Consider the following 19,702-nt stretch of genomic DNA (forward strand, 5'->3'; position numbering starts at 1 on the left):
CCTGTTGTGTGTGGTAAGCACCTATGGTGTTAACACCTTATATCAGGTTCAGTTATCCCCTATTAATGAGGTGTAGACAGTGTCTAGGAAGCCATGGTTTTCTAGAGGTAGCTGTGGATGAGCAGCCAAGACTTATCTAGGAGACAAAGTTTATGCAATACTACTACAGTCACAGTTCTTACACACATGAAAGAACCACACAGTGTAACAAAAATAAATGTACTTTATTATAGTAACACAAATACTAAAATACTGAATAGACAATACTCCAATAGGCGGTAAGCAAACACATTATGTACACATTAGAAGTCCGTGAGTAGCATAGAAAGCAACAACAAATGGTAAAATTATAGAAATTAGTGAGGGCCCTAGGGGGATACTAAACCATGTACTGAGTAAGTGAAATGTGAAAGGCGGTCCCCCACCTAAAGAAGTGGAATTGATAGAAGGGAACTGGAGGAACTAGGAACCCCAAAAGGTAAGTACCAGGGTGCCACCCAGAGACCAGAAGAGAAGAGGTAAGCACCTAGTTTTTCCCCAAACCTACAGGATAACTTTGGAAAAGGAATGTGCAAGACCCAGACAAGACTGGAAGAAACCAAAGGTGGATCTTGACAGAAGACGACCTGCAAAAGAAGGGGACCAAGTCCAGCTCGAGTTGGAGTGTCTGGCTGTGGCATGAGCCACTACCCACCCTTCCGTGGTTGCAGGACCAGATCGACGGTGGATGAAGAAAGTCAGCAGTGCAGCACAGGAGCAGAAGAAGAGTTCCACAAGTGATGTCCAATGTCGGCGGTCGTAATGCAGTCAGTGGTGCTGGAAAACCACCAACTAGCCTTGGCAAATGCAAGAGTCAGAGACGAAGGTTTTTTAAGGCTGAAGAGGACCAGCAAGGCCCAGGGGACTCGACCCACGGAAAAGAGTCTGAGGTGACCCTCAGCAGCTGGGAGAGTCACAAGAAGAGGGTGCAGCCCCCACAGATAGCAGGGCACAGGAGTCACAGTGAGGCCCACTAAGCAAACCTGGAGAGGAGTCCCACGTTGCTGGAGCAGCAGGCAGGAAACTTTGCTGTCCAGGGAAGAGTGCTGGTGGCCGGAGCTACACGGAGCCTGAAGATCTCTTGGAGGAGGAACAAACCAGACTTGGTAACTGCAAGATTCGCTGTGAACAGGGGCACTGTCCTGCGAGGAAAGGCAAGGGTTTACCGTCTCCCAAGTTGGACAGGTGGTAGAGAGGACCAAGGGAACCACTCCAGACCACCACCTGTGATGCAAGATCCAAGCAGTTTCGAAGAGAGAGATTCCCTGCAGCCGGTCGTTGTTGCAGGTGGTGTCTGTGGATGCAGGTGAGCGACGACTTCACTCCAAGGGAGATTCCTACTTACTTCTTGTGCAGGCTGAAGACTCGCCACCCTCAGAGGATGCACAGTCGGGGAAATGCTGCAGTTTTTAGAAGGAGCCGGAAAAACAATGTTGCAGAGCAGAGTCGTCACTGGAGTTGCAGATTGTCTGTTCCTGGAGGGTCCAGTTGCAGTCCCAGTGGAAAGATGATTAAGTAAACGATGCAGAGGACTCCTGCTGGAATCTTGGACATAGAATCTCAAGACCCACCCGGGAGGGAGACCCTAAATAGCACAGGAAGGGGGATAGGTCACCTAGCAGGGTGACTACCTATCAGGAGGGGGCTGTGACGTCACCTGCCTTATCTGGCCACTCAGATGCTCCCAGGGGCCTCTGCCCACCTTGGACTGGTAAGCATCAAGTGGTCGCCTGGAGGAGCTCTGGGCACCACCCCTGGGGTGGTGATGGAGAGGGGAGTGGTCACTTCCCTTTCCATTGTCCAGTTTCGCACCAGAGCAGGGACCAAGGGTCCCTGGACTGGTTTAAACCGGGTTATGCAAGGAGGGCACCAAATATGCCCTTCAAAGCATACCAGTGGCTTGGGGAGGCTACCCCTCCTAAGCCAGGTAAGACCCATTTCCAAAGGGAGAGGGTGTTGCCTCTCTCTATCAAAGGAAAACCTTTGTTCTGCCTTCCTCTGCTTGAGCTGGTCAAGCAGTAGACAGGCAGAAACCTGTCTGACAGGTGGCAGCACCGCGGGCTGCCCGAAAAACTGCAGAAAACTGGCAGGAGCAATTCTGGGAGTCTTCTAAGGAACCCCAAGAATGCATGGAATCATACAACCAATACTGGCAACAGTACTGGGGTACGATTACGACATGTTAGATACCAAACATGCCCAGGTTCGGAGTTACCATTATGTAGTAGAACAAAGGCAGTGGCCTGCGTCCAGTACATGGGTAAAATGGCTTCTCCTCACTTACAAAGTCCATGAAAATGGAGCTGGAGTTCGTAGGGGGACCTCTGCTCATGCAGGGGTGACCTCACACACAAGTACCTGCACTCTGCCCTCTGGGCTAGGAGGGATTGCCATAGGGGTGACTTACAGTGACCTGGTGCAGTGACCTGTAGTGAAGGGGTGCATGCACTTTTTCACACAGGCTGCAATGGCAGGCCTGCAGACATATTTTGCATGGGCTTCCATGGGTGGCACAATACATGCTGCAGCCTGTGGGGAACCCCTGGCGCCCCAATGCCTTGGGTACCTAGGCACCATATACTAGGGACTTATATGAGGGCACCAGCTTGCCGGTTGTGGGATGTGCTTAGTCCTCAGCAACTAAACCTAGAGGGAGAGACAGCACATTCACTGGGGTCCTGGTTAGCAGGATCCCAGTGAACACAATCAAAACACACTGACAGCAGGGTGGCATCCATAAAACCTAAAATTCAGATCCTGAATCCAAAAGAAGCAAAGTACAAAGAAGAGTTGTGTAGGAAAATGCCGCTGTTGGCATGGTTACCCCCTAACCTTTTGCTGATGCCAGCTTTGATTGAAAACGTGCTGGGACCCTGCTAACTAGGCCCCAGCACCAGTGTTCTTTCCCTAAAACTGTACCTTTGTTTACCCAACTGGCACAGCCCTGGAACACAGATAAGTCCCTTGTAAAAGGTACCCCTGGTACCAAGGGCCCTGTGGCCAGGATAGGTCTCTAAGGGCAGCAGCATGTGTTAAGCTACCCTGGGGACCCCGCACTCAGCACATGCACACTGCCTCACAGCTTGTGTGTGCTGGTGGGGAGAAAATGACTAAGTCGACATGGCACTCCCCTCAGAGAGCAATGCCCACAACCCACTGCATGTGGCATAGGTAAGTAACCTCTCTTGCAGGCCTTACTGCGCTAAGGCAGGGTGCACTTTACTACAGCTGAGGGCATAGCTGCATGAGCACTATGCCCCTACTGTGTCTAAGTCAATTCTTAGACATTGTAAGTGCAGGGTAGCCATACTGAGTATATGGTCTGGGAGTTTGTCATTACGAACGCCACAGCACCATAATGGCTACACTGAATACTGAGAAGTTTGGTATCAAACTTCTCAGCACAATAAACCCACACTGATGCCAGTGTGGGATTTATCGAAAAGTGCACACAGTGGGCATCTTAGAGATGCCCCCCTGCATGCCAGCCACACTGCTAGTGCTAGGCTGACTGGCCTCTGCCAGCCTGCCACTTCCAGACAAGTTTCTGGCCACATGGGTGAGTGCCTTTGTGCACTCCCCCTGCAGGAACTGTAAGACCTGGAAGTGAGCCTTCAAGGCTCAAGCCTGGTGTTACAGAGCCCCGGGGCACTGCAGTTAGTGGAGATGCCTGCCCCCCTGACATAGCCGTCACTTTTGGTGGCAAGTCCGGGGAGATGATGAGAAAAACAAGGAGTCACCACCCCCTCAGCTAGGTCCACCCCTAAGGTGACCAGAGATGAAGTGACCCCCTACTTGGAAAATCCTCCACTTGGTTTGGAGGATTTAGCCTAATAGTGATAGGGAGGGAGCATAAGAAGGGTGTAGCCACCTTCAAGGACAGTAGCCATTGGCTACTGCCCTGTGACCCTTAACACACCCCTAAATTTAGTATTTAGAGGCGACCCTGAACCCAGGATTTTAGATTCCTGACTACCTACAAAGAAGGACAGCTGACCTGAAAAACCCCACCGAGAAGAAGGAAGACGACAACTGCTTTCGCCCCAGCCCTACTAGCCTGTCTCCTACTTCAGAGAACCTGCACCACAGCGACGCATCCTGCGTGCCCAGCAACCTCTGCCGACTCAAAGGACTGCCCTTCACCCAAGAAGGATCAGGAACTCCCGTGGACAGCGGCTCTGTCTGAACTACCAAACAAGAAAGAAACCACCATATTTAAAGGGACTCCCACCTAACTCCAGAACAGTGAGTCCCCAATGCTCTGCACCCGACGCTCCCAGCCTGTGTCCAGAGAAACCAACTATCCAGAGAGGACCCCAAGGCAACTCCGATGACGTGTCCACCCTAGGCTGACCTCCCTGCACCCCCACGACGACACCTGCAGAGGGAATCCCGAGTACCCCCCTGACCGCGACTGCCCGGGACAAAGATATCCGACGCCTAGAAGAAGCACTGCACCCACAGACCCCAGGCCCTAAGAACCTGACCACTGGTGCAGCAACGACCGGCAGGCGGCCCTCACCCTTGCCCAGTCGTTGGCTTGCCTGAGAGGCCTCCCCCTGTGCCCTGCCTGCAGCACCTAAGTGACCTCCAGGTTCCTCCAGAGTTCTATTGAGAACCAGACACCCTTTTGGCACACTGCACCTGGCTGCCCTGTGCCGCTGAGGGTGTGGTTTTTGTGCCTACTTGGGCACCCTCCAGTACTTCTCCAAACCCCCCTAGCCTGCCCTCTGAGAACATGGCTACTTACCTGCTTGCAGACTAGAACCGGAGTATTATATATTATGGCCTCTCCCAAGCCTCTTCGGGAACCCCTGGCCTCGGTGCACACTATCTCATTTTGATATAGTATATACAGAGCCAGATTCCTACAAGTTGCACCTGCAGAAGAGGAAAGGAAGAATCAGATGGACTGGAACAAGCCCCTCTGGCCTGCCATGTGAACTTGACGGATTATGCCCAAAAAATGACTTGTTCTGCAGCTCAGCTTCCAAGAAACCCAGAAGGACTGCCTGCCTTCCTTAAAGACTCAGACTTCCATGAGCAGAGGAACTGCTCTGCAACAAAGTTTCAAAAAAGGACTCTGCAGTCCCTGGAACTTCAAGGACCGGACACCAATCTTGAGATTGGAGGATTCCCCCAATAGGATTAGGGATGTGCCCCCCTCCCCTCAGGAAGGAGACACAAAGAGGGTGTAGCCACCCTCCAGGACAGTAGCAATTGGCTACTGTCCTCCTGACCTAAACACATCCCTAAATTCAGTACTTAGGGGCGACCTAGATTCCTGCAACCTACACAAAGAAGAAGGACTGCTGACCTGAAAGCCCGGCAGAGACGACAACTGACTTGGCCCCAGCCCTACCGGCCTGTCTACAGACTCAAAGAACCTGCACAGCGACGCATCCAACAGGGACCAGCGACCTCTGAAAACTCTGAGGACTGCTCTGAACCCTAAGGAGCAAGAAACTCCAGAGAACAGCAGCACTGTTCAACAACAGCAACATCTTTGCAACAAAGAAGCAACTTTTAAAGAACTCACTTTTCCCGCCGGAAGCGGGAGACTTCATACTCTGCGCCCAGCGACCCCGGCTCGAGCTCCAGAGATCCAACACTGCAGAGAGGATTCCCAGGTGACTGCGACCTCGTTACCGTTCAGGTGAGTAACCTGAGACGACCCCCCCTGCACTCCAACAGCAATGCCTGCAGAGAGGATCCAGAGGCTCCCCCGACCGTGACTGCCTGGAACAAAGAATCCAACACGTTGAGCAAGCACTGCACCCACAGCCCCCAGGACCGAGAGGAACCAAACTCCAGTGCAGGAGTGACCATCATGCGGCCCTTTACGTAACCCAGTGAGTGGCTGGCCCGAGAAGACCCCCTGTGCCCTGCATGCATCGCTTAAGTGACCCCTGGGTCCCTCCATTGCTGTCTATAGCAAGCCCAACACGAACTTTGCACACTGCTCCTGGCCGCCCCTGTGCCGCTGAGGTTGTGTTTTGTGTGTCTGTTTGTGTCTCCCCCCCCACCCAGTACTCTACAAAACCCCCCTGGTCTGCTCCCCGAGGACCTGGGTACTTACCTGCCAGCAAACCGGGACTGGAGCACCCCTGTTCTCCATAGGTGCCTGTGTGTTTTGGGCCCTCCTTTGTCCTCTGAGCCCGACCGGCCCTGTGTTGCTGGTGCACTGACCTTGGGGTTGCCTTGAACCCCCAACAGTGGTCTGCCTATGCCCAGGAGATTGAACTGGTAAGTGCTTTACTTACCTCAGAAACTTAACCATTGCTTACCTCCCCCAGGAACTGCTGATTTTTGCACTGTGTCCACTTTTAAAATAGCTTATTGCATTTAGCCTATACTGTGTGTACTACTGCTTTAATTCAACGTTTCATACTTACCTAGGTTGAGTACCTTGCATTTTATGTATTTACTTCAAATCTTGAATCGTGTGGTTCTAAAATAAATTAAGAAAATATATTTTTCTATATAAAATTATTGGCCTGGAGTAAGTCTTTGAGTATGTGTTCCTCATTTATTGCTTGTGTGTACAACAAATGCTTAACACTACCCTCTGATAAGCCTACTGCTCGACCACACTACCACAAAATAGAGCATTAGAATTATCTAATTTCACCACTATCAACCTCTAAGGCGAACCCTTGGACTCTGTGCACACTATCTCTCACTCTGAGATAGTATATACAGAGCAAACTTCCTACAGGAACCACTGGGCACCATACCCTTTACTGTACCTGTGCCGCACAGTGCTACCCGGTGTGACCCGCTGGTGTGGTTTTGATCAGTGCCCAGTGCTGGGACTTTGCTCTCTGAGCTTGACTTCGTAAGTTGCAGTTAACCCTGCAGTGGCTGAACATTTTTTCCTCCATATAACGACAGAGATAATTCTGAAAATTGCACTGTGTTGATTTCAGAAACTGCAATGCATTTATGCTCAAAATCTACTTACCTGGTGACGAAGTTCTTGGGTTTGAAACATATATAAAAGGAAATGTTATTTTTCTGGATTGGCCTCAGCTTTAGAGTGTGTGACTCATTTATTGCCTCTGTGAGTACAACAAATGCTTAGCACTTGCTCGCCCACACTACCACTAAATAGAGATTTAGTCCTATCAAACAAGTTACTTGCCCTCAGTAACAAATGATCTGGTAGAGACATTCTAGTTGCAGATTCCTTACCTTAGAATTTCCCCGAGCCATCAGTCTGGATACAGAGACTGTTGCACAAGGAGAACCCCTGAGCTCAGTTAGGTGGCCTTGGTCGACTATGCGTCCGTAACTGGCATCGTGGTTGTCAGAGATGACGTTACGGCTTGTATTAGGTGCCACCCTGGAGCACTGGCGTGTGAAGTAGACCCCTGAAAGTTACAGGGCCCATGGTACCACTGGTACCTTTTACAAGGGACTTATTTGTGTGCCATGGATGTGCCAATTGTGGAAACTGTGGTAAATTTTTAGTGAACGAACACTGGTGCAGGGGCCTGGGTAGCAGGGTCCCACCACACTCTTAGTCACATCAGCATCAATATCAGGGAAAATGTGTGTGTGGGTGGGTGTGTGTGTGTGTGTGTGTGTGTGTGTGTGTGTGTGTGTGTGTGTGTGTGTGTGTGTGTGTGTGGGTGTGTGTGTGTGTGGGGGTGGGTGCGGGGTTATGGGGGGGGGGGGGGGGGGGGGTTTGAGAGAGTTACTGCAACAAGGAGCCATTTTCCTACACAGGCTCCACACATCACAACCAGGAGAGGGAAATTTGAATGTGGCCTTACCCTTCCTCTGTACAAAGGCTCATCTTCCATAAAATGCTAGTTCTTTTAACACCTGCTCTCAAAATCTGAGGAATGGAGCACTCTTGAGCAAGAAATTTGGTGCATTTCCAAATCATTGGCTGTGACTTTGCGTCTATTCTTAGGAGGTGAGCACACTGCTAAAGAGGCCTTGTTTTGGGAGTCTCGAAGTGCTTTACAATATTACTGTGAGGCTCCCACCTCTATAACGGGGAATGATTAAAGCATTTGAATCTACAAACGATCCAATGCTGGATAACGACACAAAGCATGATAAAGAGTTGCTTGTCTGCTACCCCTTTTTGCACAACCAGATTTTATGTGACCCATTATCCAGCTTTAAGGGTTTAAGTTTCACGATATCTTCTAATTACAAACTGCACATTATCAACTTACATTATATTACAGAGTTAATTAGATCTGTAAATCTATACTTTCCCACAAATATACTTATCATGATGAGGCACAGGGGGGCTCCTTGGGGTAGCCACCACCTGGACTAGGCAGCGGGTTGCCCCTGCACTGGAGTTCAGTTCCTTCAGGTCCTGGGGGCTGCGGGTGCAGTGTTGGTCCCTTGTTACAGGCAGTCGCGGTCAGGGGGAGCCTCTGGATTTCCTCTGTAGGCGTCGCTGTGGGGGCTCAGGGGGGTCGTCTCTGGCTACTCAGGACTCGCAGTCACCAGGGAGTCCTCCCTGAGGTGTTGGTTTTCTGCAGGTCGAGCCAGGGGCGTCGGGTGCAGAGTGGAAAGTCTCATGCTTCTGGCGGGAAACGTGAAGTCTTTAAAGATGTTTCTTTGTTGCAAGAAAGTTGCAGGATGTTGAACAGGGCCGCTGTTCACAGGAGTTTCTTGGTCCTTGGGTGCAGGGCAGTCCTCTGAGGCTTCAGAGGTCGCTGGCCCCTGTTGGATGCGTCGCTGTTGCAATTTTCTTTGAAGTTGGGAGACAGGCCGGTAGGGCTGGGGCCAAAACAGTTGTTGTCTCTGTCTTCTCTGCAGGGCTTCAGGTCAGCAGTCCTTCTTCTTGTTAAGGTTGCAGGAATGAAAATGTCACTTACCCAGTGTACATCTGTTCGTGGCATCAGTCGCTGAGATTCACATGGTATGCATTAGCTCGCCATCTGGTGTTGGGTCGGAGTGTTACAAGTTGTTTTTCTTCGAAGAAGTGTTTTCGAGTCACTGGACCGAGTGGCTCCTCCTTCTGTGCTCATTGCGCATGGGCGTCGACTCCATCTTCTATTGTTTTCCCCGCAGAGGGTGAGGTAGGAGTTGTACTATAGTAATAGTGCCCGCGCAATGAAATGTGTAAGTATGTACCTATTAAAGGTTTAAATAATATATATACAAATGTACAAAATTGAAGGTAACTTCTGAACTGCTACAGGCTTCCGGGGAGGTGGGTGGGCCCATGTGAATCTCAGCGACTGATGCCACGAACAGATGTACACTGGGTAAGTGACATTTTCAGTTCGATGGCATCTGTCGCTGTAGATACACATGGTATGCATAGACTAGTAAGCAGTTATTTCCCCATAAGCAGTGGATTAGCCTGTAGGAGTAGAAGTTGTCTGAAATAGAGTTCTTAATACAGCTTGACCTACTGCGGCTTGTTGTGCGGATAGCACATCTATACAGTAGTGTTTGGTGAATGTGTGAGGCGTAGACCATGTGGCTGCCTTACATATTTCATGCATTGGGATGTTTCCTAAAAAGGCCATTGAAGCACCTTTTTTCCTGGTTGAATGTGCCCTGGGAGTAATGGGCAGTTGTCTTTTTGCTTTAAGGTAGCAGATTTGGATGCATTTAACAATCCATCTGGCTATGCCTTGTTTTGATATTGGGTTACCTGCATGAGGTTTTTGGAATGCAATAAATAGCTGTTTAGTCTTTCTGATGTTCTTTGTTCTGTCAATGTAGTACATTAATGCTCTTTTGACATCTAATGTATGTAGTGCTCTTTCAGCCACAGAATCTGGCTGTGGGAAAAAAACAGGTAGTTCTACCGTTTGATTTAGATGGAACGGTGAAATAACTTTTGGTAAAAATTTTGGATTAGGTCGTAGGACGACCTTATTTTTATGTATTTGTATAAAAGGTTCCTGTGTTGTGAACGCTTGAATTTCACTTACTCTTCTCAGAGATGTAATGGCGATGAGAAAGGCAACTTTCCAGGTTAGGAATTGTATTCCGCAAGAGTGCATGGGTTCGAAAGGTGGGCCCATGAGTCTTGTTAGGACCACGTTTAGGTTCCATGAAGGAACAGGTGGTGTTCTTGGTGGTATAATTCTTTTAAGACCTTCTATGAATGCTTTGATGACTGGTATCCTATACAAGGAAGTTGAATAGGTAGTCTGCAGGTATGCAGATATTGCTGCAAGGTGTATTTTAATAGAAGAGAAGGCTAGCCTTGCTTTTTGTAAATGGAGCAAGTAATTTATTATATGTTTTGGAGTTGCGTCTAGTGGTTGTATCTGATTATGATGGCAGTAACAAACAAATCTTTTCCACTTACTTGCGTAGCAGTGTCTAGTGGATGGCCTTCTGGCCTGCTTTATGACCTCCATACACTCTTGGCTAAGTTGTAAGTGTCCGAATTCTAGGATTTCAGGAGCCAGATTGCTAGATTCAGCGATGCTGGATCTGGGTGTCTGATCTGTTGGTTGTGTTGCGTTAACAGATCTGGTTTGTTCGGCAGTTTGATGTGGGGTACTACAGAAAGATCTAGCAGTGTTGTGTACCAGGGTTGTCTTGCCCACGTTGGTGCTATTAAAATGAGTTTGAGTTTGTTTTGACTCAATTTGTTCACTAGATAAGGGAGGAGAGGGAGAGGAGGAAAAGCGTAAGCAAATATTCCTGACCAGTTCATCCATAGGGCATTGCCTTGGGATTGCTTGTGTGGGTATCTGGACGCGAAGTTTTGGCATTTTGCGTTCTCTTTTGTTGCAAATAAGTCTATCTGAGGTGTTCCCCAGAGTGTGAAGTAGGTGTTCAGAATTTGTGGGTGGATTTCCCATTCGTGGACTTGTTGGTGATCTCGAGAGAGATTGTCTGCCAGTTGATTCTGGATCCCTGGAATAAACTGTGCTATGAGGCGAATTTGATGGTGGATTGCCCACTTCCATATGTTTTGAGCTAATAAGCTTAACTGCGTTGAATGTGTTCCTCCTTGTTTGTTTAGATAATACATCGTTGTCATGTTGTCTGTTTTGACAAGGATGTATTTGTGGGTTATGATTGGTTGGAAAGCTTTTAGTGCTTGAAAAACTGCTAATAATTCTAGATGATTTATATGCAGTTTTGTTTGATGTATGTTCCATTGTCCTCTTATGGTGTGTTGATTGAGATGTGCTCCCCACCCTGTCATGGAAGCATCTGTTGTTATTACGTACTGTGGCACTGGGTCTTGGAAAGGCCGCCCTTTGTTTAAATTTATACTGTTCCACCATAGAAGCGAGAGGTAAGTTTGGCGGTCTATTAACACCAGATCTAGAAGGTGACCCTGTGCTTGAGACCACTGTGAGGCTAAGCATTGTTGTAAGGGCCTCATGTGGAGTCTTGCGTTTGGGACAATGGCTATGCATGAGGACATCATGCCTAGGAGCTGTAGTATTGTTCTTGCTTGTATTGTTTGATTTGGAGACATGTGTTGAATGACTCTGTTGAAATTGTGAATTCTTTGTGGAGTTGGCGTTGCTACTCCTTTTGTCGTGTCTATTATGGCCCCTAGATATTGCTGTACTTTGCTTGGCTGAATGTTGGATTTTGCAAAGTTGACGGTGAACCCTAGTTTGTAGAGGGTTTGTATGACTTGATTTGTGTGGTTTGAGCATTGTGTGAGCGAACTGGTTTTGATTAGCCAGTCGTCTAGATACGGGAATACATGTATTTGCTGCCTTCTGATGTGTGCAGCGACTACTGCTAGGCATTTTGTGAATACCCTTGGAGCGGTTGTTAAACCGAAAGGCAATACTTTGAATTGGTAATGTATTCCTTTGAATACAAACCTTAGATATTTTCTGTGTGATTGATGTATTGGTATATGGAAATATGCGTCTTTGAGGTCTAGGGTTGTCATGTAGTTGTGTTTTTTGAGCAATGGTAACACTTCTTGTAGTGTGACCATGTGAAAGTGGTCTGATTTGATGAATGTGTTTACTACTCTGAGGTCCAGAATTGGTCTCAGTGTTTTGTCCTTTTTTGGTATCAAGAAGTACAGTGAATAAACTCCTGTGTTTATTTGTGTGCTTGGTACTAATTCTATTGCATTTTTTTGCAGTAGTGCTTGAACTTCTATCTCTAGAAGCTGTGAATGGTGTTTTGATAAATTTTGTGATTTTGGTGGTATGTCTGGAGGGAATTGCAGGAATTCTATGCAATAACCATGTTGGATAATTGCTAGGACCCATGTGTCTGTAGTTATTTCCTCCCATGCTTCGTAATATTGACCTATCCTTCCCCCCACTGGTGTTGTGTGGGGGGGGTGAGTGACGTGTGAGTCACTGCTTGTTGGTAGTGGTTTTGGGGCTTTGAAATCTTCCTCTATTCCTAGGGAATTGCCCTCCTCTATACTGGCCCCGAAAGCCTCCCCTGTACTGTCCCTGGTAGGTGGACGGTGCGGACTGTGAGGTACTGGCTTGTGTGGCCTGACCCCGAAACCCTCCTCTAAAAGGTGTTTTGCGGAAGGTGGTATAAGATCCTCTGCTCTGCGGGGAGTAGAGTGCGCCCATGGCCTTGGCAGTGTCAGTGTCCTTTTTGAGCTTTTCTATGGCTGTGTTGACCTCCGGACCGAACAGCATTTTTTCGTTTACTGGCATGTTAAGTACTGCCTGCTGAATTTCCGGCTTGAATCCAGACGTTCTGAGCCATGCGTGCCTACGGATGGTAACCGACGTATTAATGGTCCTTGCGGCTGTGTCTGCTGCATCCATAGAGGAGCGTATTTGATTGTTGGAAATGTTTTGACCTTCTTCAACAACCTGTTTTGCTCTTTTATGTAGATCTTTTGGGAGATGTTCAATGAGATGCTGCATCTCATCCCAGTGGGCTCTGTCGTATCGCGCTAGCAGCGCTTGTGAGTTTGCGATGCGCCACTGGTTTGCTGCCTGGACAGCGACCCTTTTCCCGGCTGCATCAAACTTTCTGCTTTCTTTATCTGGGGGAGGTGCATCCCCAGAAGTGTGAATTTGCCCGTTTTCTGGCAGCCCCTACCACCACAGAATCTGGTGGCAGCTGAGAGGTGATGAATACAGGGTCCGTAGGAGGCGCCTTATATTTTTTGTCCACTCTAGGCGTTACTGCCCTGCTTTTGACTGGCTCTTTGAAGATGTCCTTTGCATGGCGAAGCATGCCTGGGAGCATAGGCAGGCTTTGGTAGGAGCTGTGGGTGGAGGAGAGGGTGTTAAATAAAAAGTCATCCTCTACTTGTTCAGAGTGTAGTTCCACATTATGGAACTGAGCTGCTCTAGCCACCACTTGTGAATAGGCTGTGCTGTCCTCAGGTGGTGATGGCCTAGTTGGGTATGTGTCTGGGCTGTTATCAGACACTGGTGCATCGTACAAGTCCCACGCGTCTTGATCTTGGTCGTCGTGGCTCATGGCGGTGTGAGCTGGCGAATGTGACGGGGTGTAAGTTGGTGAAGCCGGAGTTACAGGTGGAGGCGAGGGAGGAGGTGTTACCGTCTTTGCTGTTTGTTGCTGAGGAGCCTCTCGTGCTACAAACTGAAGTGTTCTCTTTCTTTTGACAGGTGGAAGGGTACTGATCTTCCCTGTCCCCTGCTGAATAAAGATACGCTTCTGCGTGTGATCCACTTCAGTGGATTGCAGTTCCTGTTCGAATCTGTGTCTTTTCATTTGTGAAGACATAGAAAGTTCTTCAGTATAGGAGCCTGAAACTGGGTCTGTTGGTGCTTTTTTCGGCTCCGAAAACCCTGTTGTTTGTTTTTTCAGCTCCGAGGTAACCTTCCTCTTCTTTTGTGCCGAAAAATCTTGGCCTCTATGATCTTCGGCGCCACTGTCTCGGCGTCGATCCGTGTCGACACCGAACTCTCGGTGTCGATGCTTCTCTTTAGCACTCTCTCGGTCCCGAGGAGGCTGCGTGCCGGTGTCTCGACCGGAGTCGGACGATCTCGACACTGAATGGGCCTTTTTCGGTGCCGATTGTTGGTCACCGTGAATTTGGGTTGAGCCATGGCCGGTTGGCAGTGGCGTCCCCTGGGCCTTTTTGCCTTTTTTAATTTCTGATCTCGACGTCTTACTCACTGTTTTTGGATGGTCAAGTTCGTCGGAGTCTGAATCCTGGATGGAAAAGGATTCCTCCTGTTCCTCTTCTGTCTCGAACTGTCGATGCTCTTTTGGCGTGGACGCCATCTGCAGTCTTCTCGCTCGACGGTCGCGCAGAGTTTTTCGGGACCGGAACGCCCGACAGGCCTCACAGGATTCTTCGCTGTGCTCGGGGGACAGGCACAGGTTACAGACCGAGTGTTGGTCCGTATAAGGATATTTGTTGTGGCATTCAGGGCAGAATCGAAACGGGGTCCGTTCCATCGGCGTTGTTCTCCACGCGGTCGGGCCGACTAGGCCCCGACGGTGTGCCGAAATCCACCCCGAAGGGCACCGAAGCGCTTCGATGTTCAATGCGTTGTCGTATGTGTTTATCTCGAACCGGATCGCAACGATACCGTCGAAAATCTTCCGTTTTCAGCTATCTTTCCGTTCCGAAACTCGGAGCGACAGGAACACGTCCGAACCCGATGGCGGAAAGAAAACAATCGAAGATGGAGTCGACGCCCATGCGCAATGAGCACAGAAGGAGGAGCCACTCGGTCCAGTGACTCGAAAACACTTCTTCGAAGAAAAACAACTTGTAACACTCCGACCCAACACCAGATGGCGAGCTAATGCATACCATGTGTATCTACAGCGACAGATGCCATCGAACTCTAGTTTCCTAGGTTCTAGGGAGCCCCTAAATACTGAATTTAGGGGTGTGTTTAGGTCTGGGAGGGCAGTAGACAATGGCAACTGTCCTTGAGGGTGGCTACACCCTCTTTGTGCCTCCTCCCTGTGTGTGTGTGGGGGGGGGCACATCCCAAATCCTATTGGGGGAATCCTCCAAACTCAAGATGGAGGATTTATCAAGGCAGGGGTCACCTCAGCTCAGGACACCTTAGGTGCTGTCCTGACTGGTGGGTGGCGACTCCTTGTTTTTCTCATTATCTCCTCCAGCCTTGCCGCCAAAAGTGGGGGCAGTGGCTGGAGGGGCGGGCATATCCACTAGCTGGGATGCCCTGGAGCGCTGTAACAAAAGAGGTGAGCCTTTGAGGCTCACTGCCAGGTGTTACAGTTCCTGCAGGGGGAGGTGAGAAGCACCTCCACCCAGTACAGCCTTTGTTCCTGGCCACAGAGTAACAAAGGCACTCTCCCCATGTGGCCAGCAACATGTCTGGTGTGTGGCAGGCTGGCAAAACTAGTCAGCCCACACTGGAAGTCGGGTATGTTTTCAGGGGGCATCCCCCTAAGATGCCCTCTGGGTGTATTTTACAATAAAGGGCACACTGGCATCAATGTGCATTTATTGTGCTGAGAAGTTTGATACCAAACTTCCCAGTTTTCAGTGTAGCCATTATGGTACTGTGGAGTTCGTGTTTGACAAACTACCAGACCATATACTCTTATGACTACCCTGCACTTACAATGTCTAAGATTTTGCTTAGACACTGTAGGGTTATAGTGCTCAGGCACCTATGCCCTCACCTGTGGTATAGTGCACCCTGCCTTAGGGCTGTAAGGCCTGCTAGAGGGGTGACCTACGTATGCCACAGGCAGTGTGAGGCTGGCATGGCACTCCGAGGGGAGTACCATGTCGACTTAGTCATTTTCTCCCCACCAGCACACACAAGCTGAGAGGCAGTGTGCATGTGCTGAGTGAGGGGTCCCTAGGGTGGCACAAGACATGCTGCAGCCCCTAGAGACCTTCCCTGGCATCGGGGCCCTTGGAACCAGTTACAAGGGACTTACCTGAGTGCCAGGGTTGTGCCAATTGTGGAGACAAAGGTACAGTTTAGGGAAAGAACACTGGTGCTGGGGCATGGTTAGCAGGGTCCCAGCACACCGTCAAATAATAACTTAGCATCAGCAAAGGCAAAAAGTCAGGGGGTAACCATGCCAAGGAGGCATTTCCTTACTCTCTCCTTATCAGGAGGTGGTGCGTCTCCTGGTGACAGGCTGTTTGCCCTCTTTCTTGCCGCACTGACTACTACTGAGTCTGGAGGGACCTGATGAGTGATTTAATATGGGTCAGTAGGGGCAGGCTTATACTTCTTATCAATTTTAGGGGTGATAATCCTAGCTTTTACCAGTAATTAAAAATGTGGTCTGCATGTTTAACCATTCCTGGTAACCTTAGGAGACACTAGTACCTGGAATGAGTTGAAGACAGTGTATTAAATAAAAAGTCTTCTTCTAATGGCTAAGAATGCACGGTTACTCCATGATAAGCTTCTGACCTAGATATTACTTGGGTATATGCAGTGATGTCTTCTGGAGGAGAAGGTTTTGATGGATAAATGTCTGGATCATTGTCGGGGATGGGATTAGGGTCATAGAGGTCCCATGGGTCTGCTGTATCTCCATGCGAGTATAATGAATGTGTCGGAGAAGGCAGTGGTGGTGGGCTATTCTGAGGTGAGAAAGAGAACTGTGGAGATTACGGAGAAGTATGGAGTTGTAGTGGCTTCTCCTTTTGCATCTTCGCTGGTGGTTGCACAGAGTCTAGCTCCTCTTGGAACGCCAGCTTTCTTTTTGTTTTTTAAGGAGGTGCAGTGATGATTCTTCCTTTCTCCTTATGAATATTGAATCTGGACTGTCTCTCATCCATAACCTGTAATACTGGTTCAATCTCAGGCTCTTCCTTAGAAGTCTTATGAGATTCCATGATTGGCCTTGTAATCTGTCTTAATTTTTTGGAAAGTCATTGTTCCTCTGTATATGATGAATTTTTAGTCTCAGAGGTGTGTAGTTTTTTCGGTCCTGAGAAAGAAGTCGGAGGTCTCTGCTCCTAAGCAGATTGCTGAATTTTCGACTCCGAGGAATGGGTTCTTTTACTAGAGTCTGAAATGGTGCTCTTAACACATCTGCTCGACTCCGAAGCGGACGAAGGATGGCCTTTTTCGGCGCCAAACCCGAAGGACGGTCACCAGCAGTCTTTTTTCAGGCCGCACTATGGCCTTCCGGCAGAGGTGTACCCAAGGCCTTTGAATGTTTTTTGTGTAGGGGAGTGGGGGCAAACGTACTCACCTGCTGGCCAGCTGTGATGCGTCTGTCGTCTTCCGATTCCTGTTCGGAGTCTGTGTCTCGGATGGAGACTGCTGTCTGCGCCTGCTCTTCCTCCATGACATCAAGATGTTTGCTGCTTTTCGATGCCATTTTGAGTCTTCAGGCTCTGCGATCTCTGAGGGTCTTCTTTGATCAAAATGATTGACAGGCCTCAATCTTCCTCGCGATGGTCTGGAGAAAGGCACAAATTACAAACCAAGTTTTGGTCTGTGTAGGGGTAATTTCCATGGCACTGAGGGCAGAATCAGAGTGGAGTCCGATCCATCGGGCTTCCCAGCGGCAGGCCCGAGTTGGGTGCACGCGCACCGAAGGGCAAAAATGAAGGTTCCAACGGTACTACTGGTTCAATGCTAGATGGGAAACACAATCGAAACAATACCGACAAAAAAGAAGGTTTTTCTGAGGTTTTCCGAATCGAAATCACGTAGTGAGAGGAAACCCGTCCGAACCAGACCACGGAAAGAAAAAAATCTAACAATGGAGTAGATGCCCATGCGCACTGGAACAGAGAGGAGGAGTCACTCGATCCAGTGACTCCGAAAACACTTCTTCATAGAAGAACAACTTGTAACACTCCGAGCCCAACACTAGATGTCAGAAGAGCTATGCATAGCATGTGTATCTGCAGCTACACATGCCATATATGGAAAATGTCACTTACCCAGTGTACATCTGTTCGTGGCATGAGTCGTTGCAGATTCACATGCTGTGCACAGTCCGCCGTCTGGTGTTGGGCTCGGAGTGTTACAAGTTGTTTTTCTTCGAAGAAGTGTTTTCGAGTCACGAGACCGAGGGACGACTCCTACTTCGGTTCCATTGCGCATGGGCGTCGACTCCATCTTAGATTGTTTTCCCCGCAGAGGGTGAGGTAGGAGTTGTGTATATTAGTAATAGTGCGCCCATGCAATGGAATGAATACGTATGTACATAATAAAGGTTAAAGTAGGAAAATGTCACTTACCCAGTGTACATCTGTTCGTGGCATTAGTCGCTGCAGATTCACATGCTGTGCATAGTCCGCCGTCTGGTGTTGGGTCGGAGTGTTACAAGTTGTTTTTCTTCGAAGAAGTCTTTTCGAGTCACGAGACCGAGTGACTCCTCCTACTTTGGTTCCATTGCGCATGGGCGTCGACTCCATGTTAGATTGTTTTCCCCGCAGAGGGTGAGGTAGGAGTTGTGTATGTTAGTAATAGTGCCCATGCAATGGAATGAATAAGTATGTACAAAATGAAGGTTAAAGTAATATATTTACAAATGTACAAATGTTGAAGATTACTTCCAAACGGCTACAGGCTCCCGGGGAGGCGGGTGGGCGCATGTGAATCTGCAGCGACTAATGCCACGAACAGATGTACACTGGGTAAGTGACATTTTCCGTTCGGTGGCATGTGTAGCTGCAGATACACATGCTGTGCATAGACTAGTAAGCAGTTATCTCCCAAAAAGCGGTGGTTCAGCCTGTAGGAGTGGAAGTAGTTTGAAATAAAGTTCTTAGTACAGCTTGACCTACTGTGGCTTGTTGTGCAGATAACACGTCTACACAGTAGTGCTTAGTAAATGTGTGAGGCGTAGACCATGTTGCTGCCTTACATATTTCGTTCATTGGAATATTTCCTAGAAAGGCCATGGTAGCACCTTTCTTTCTGGTTGAGTGTGCCTTTGGTGTAATAGGCAGCTGTCTCTTTGCTTTAAGATAGCAGGTTTGGATGCACCTAACTATCCATCTAGCTATACCTTGTTTTGATATTGGATTTCCTGTATGAGGTTTTTGAAATGCAATAAATAGTTGTTTTGTTTTCCTAATTAGTTTTGTTCTGTCAATGTAGTACATTAGTGCTCTTTTGATGTCTAATGTATGTAGTGCTCTTTCAGCTACTGAGTCTGGCTGTGGAAAGAACACTGGCAATTCTACTGTTTGATTTAAGTGGAACGGTGAGATGACCTTTGGTAAGAATTTTCGGTTGGTTCTTAGAACTACTTTATTCTTGTGTATTTGAATAAATGGTTCTTGTATAGTAAATGCCTGAATTTCACTTACTCTTCTTAGAGATGTAATGGCAATGAGAAATGCAACTTTCCACGTTAGATATTGCATTTCGCAAGAATGCATGGGTTCGAAAGGTGGACCCATGAGTCTTGTTAAGACAATATTGAGGTTCCATGAAGGAACAGGTGGTGTCCTTGGTGGTATAATTCTTTTTAGGCCTTCCATAAATGCTTTAATGACAGGTATTCTAAATAGGGAAGTTGAATGAGTAATTTGCAGGTATGTAGATATTGCTGCAAGATGTATCTTTATGGAAGAGAAAGCTAGATTTGACTTTTGCAAATGTAGTAAATACCCTACAACATCTTTTGGAGATGCATGCAATGGTTGAACTTGATTATTATGGCAGTAGCAAACAAATCTTTTCCATTTACTTGCATAGCAGTGTCTAGTGGATGGCCTTCTAGCTTGTCTTATGACCTCCATACATTCCTGTGTGAGGTTTAAGTGTCCAAATTCTAGGATTTCAGGAGCCAAATTGCTAGATTCAGC

At 48.3% G+C, this 19,702-nt stretch overlaps 1 protein-coding gene across 3 annotated transcripts in view; it reads right to left on the reverse strand.

Annotated features, from left to right (window-relative positions):
* The window catches only part of SETD2 (SET domain containing 2, histone lysine methyltransferase), a 1,164,442-nt gene that overhangs the window by 749,528 nt on the left and 395,212 nt on the right, over window positions 1-19,702 (reverse strand). The gene's annotated exons all lie outside the window — the stretch shown is intronic.

Source organism: Pleurodeles waltl, chromosome 10 (genome assembly GCF_031143425.1).
Source record: "Pleurodeles waltl isolate 20211129_DDA chromosome 10, aPleWal1.hap1.20221129, whole genome shotgun sequence".
NCBI lineage: Eukaryota > Metazoa > Chordata > Amphibia > Caudata > Salamandridae > Pleurodeles > Pleurodeles waltl.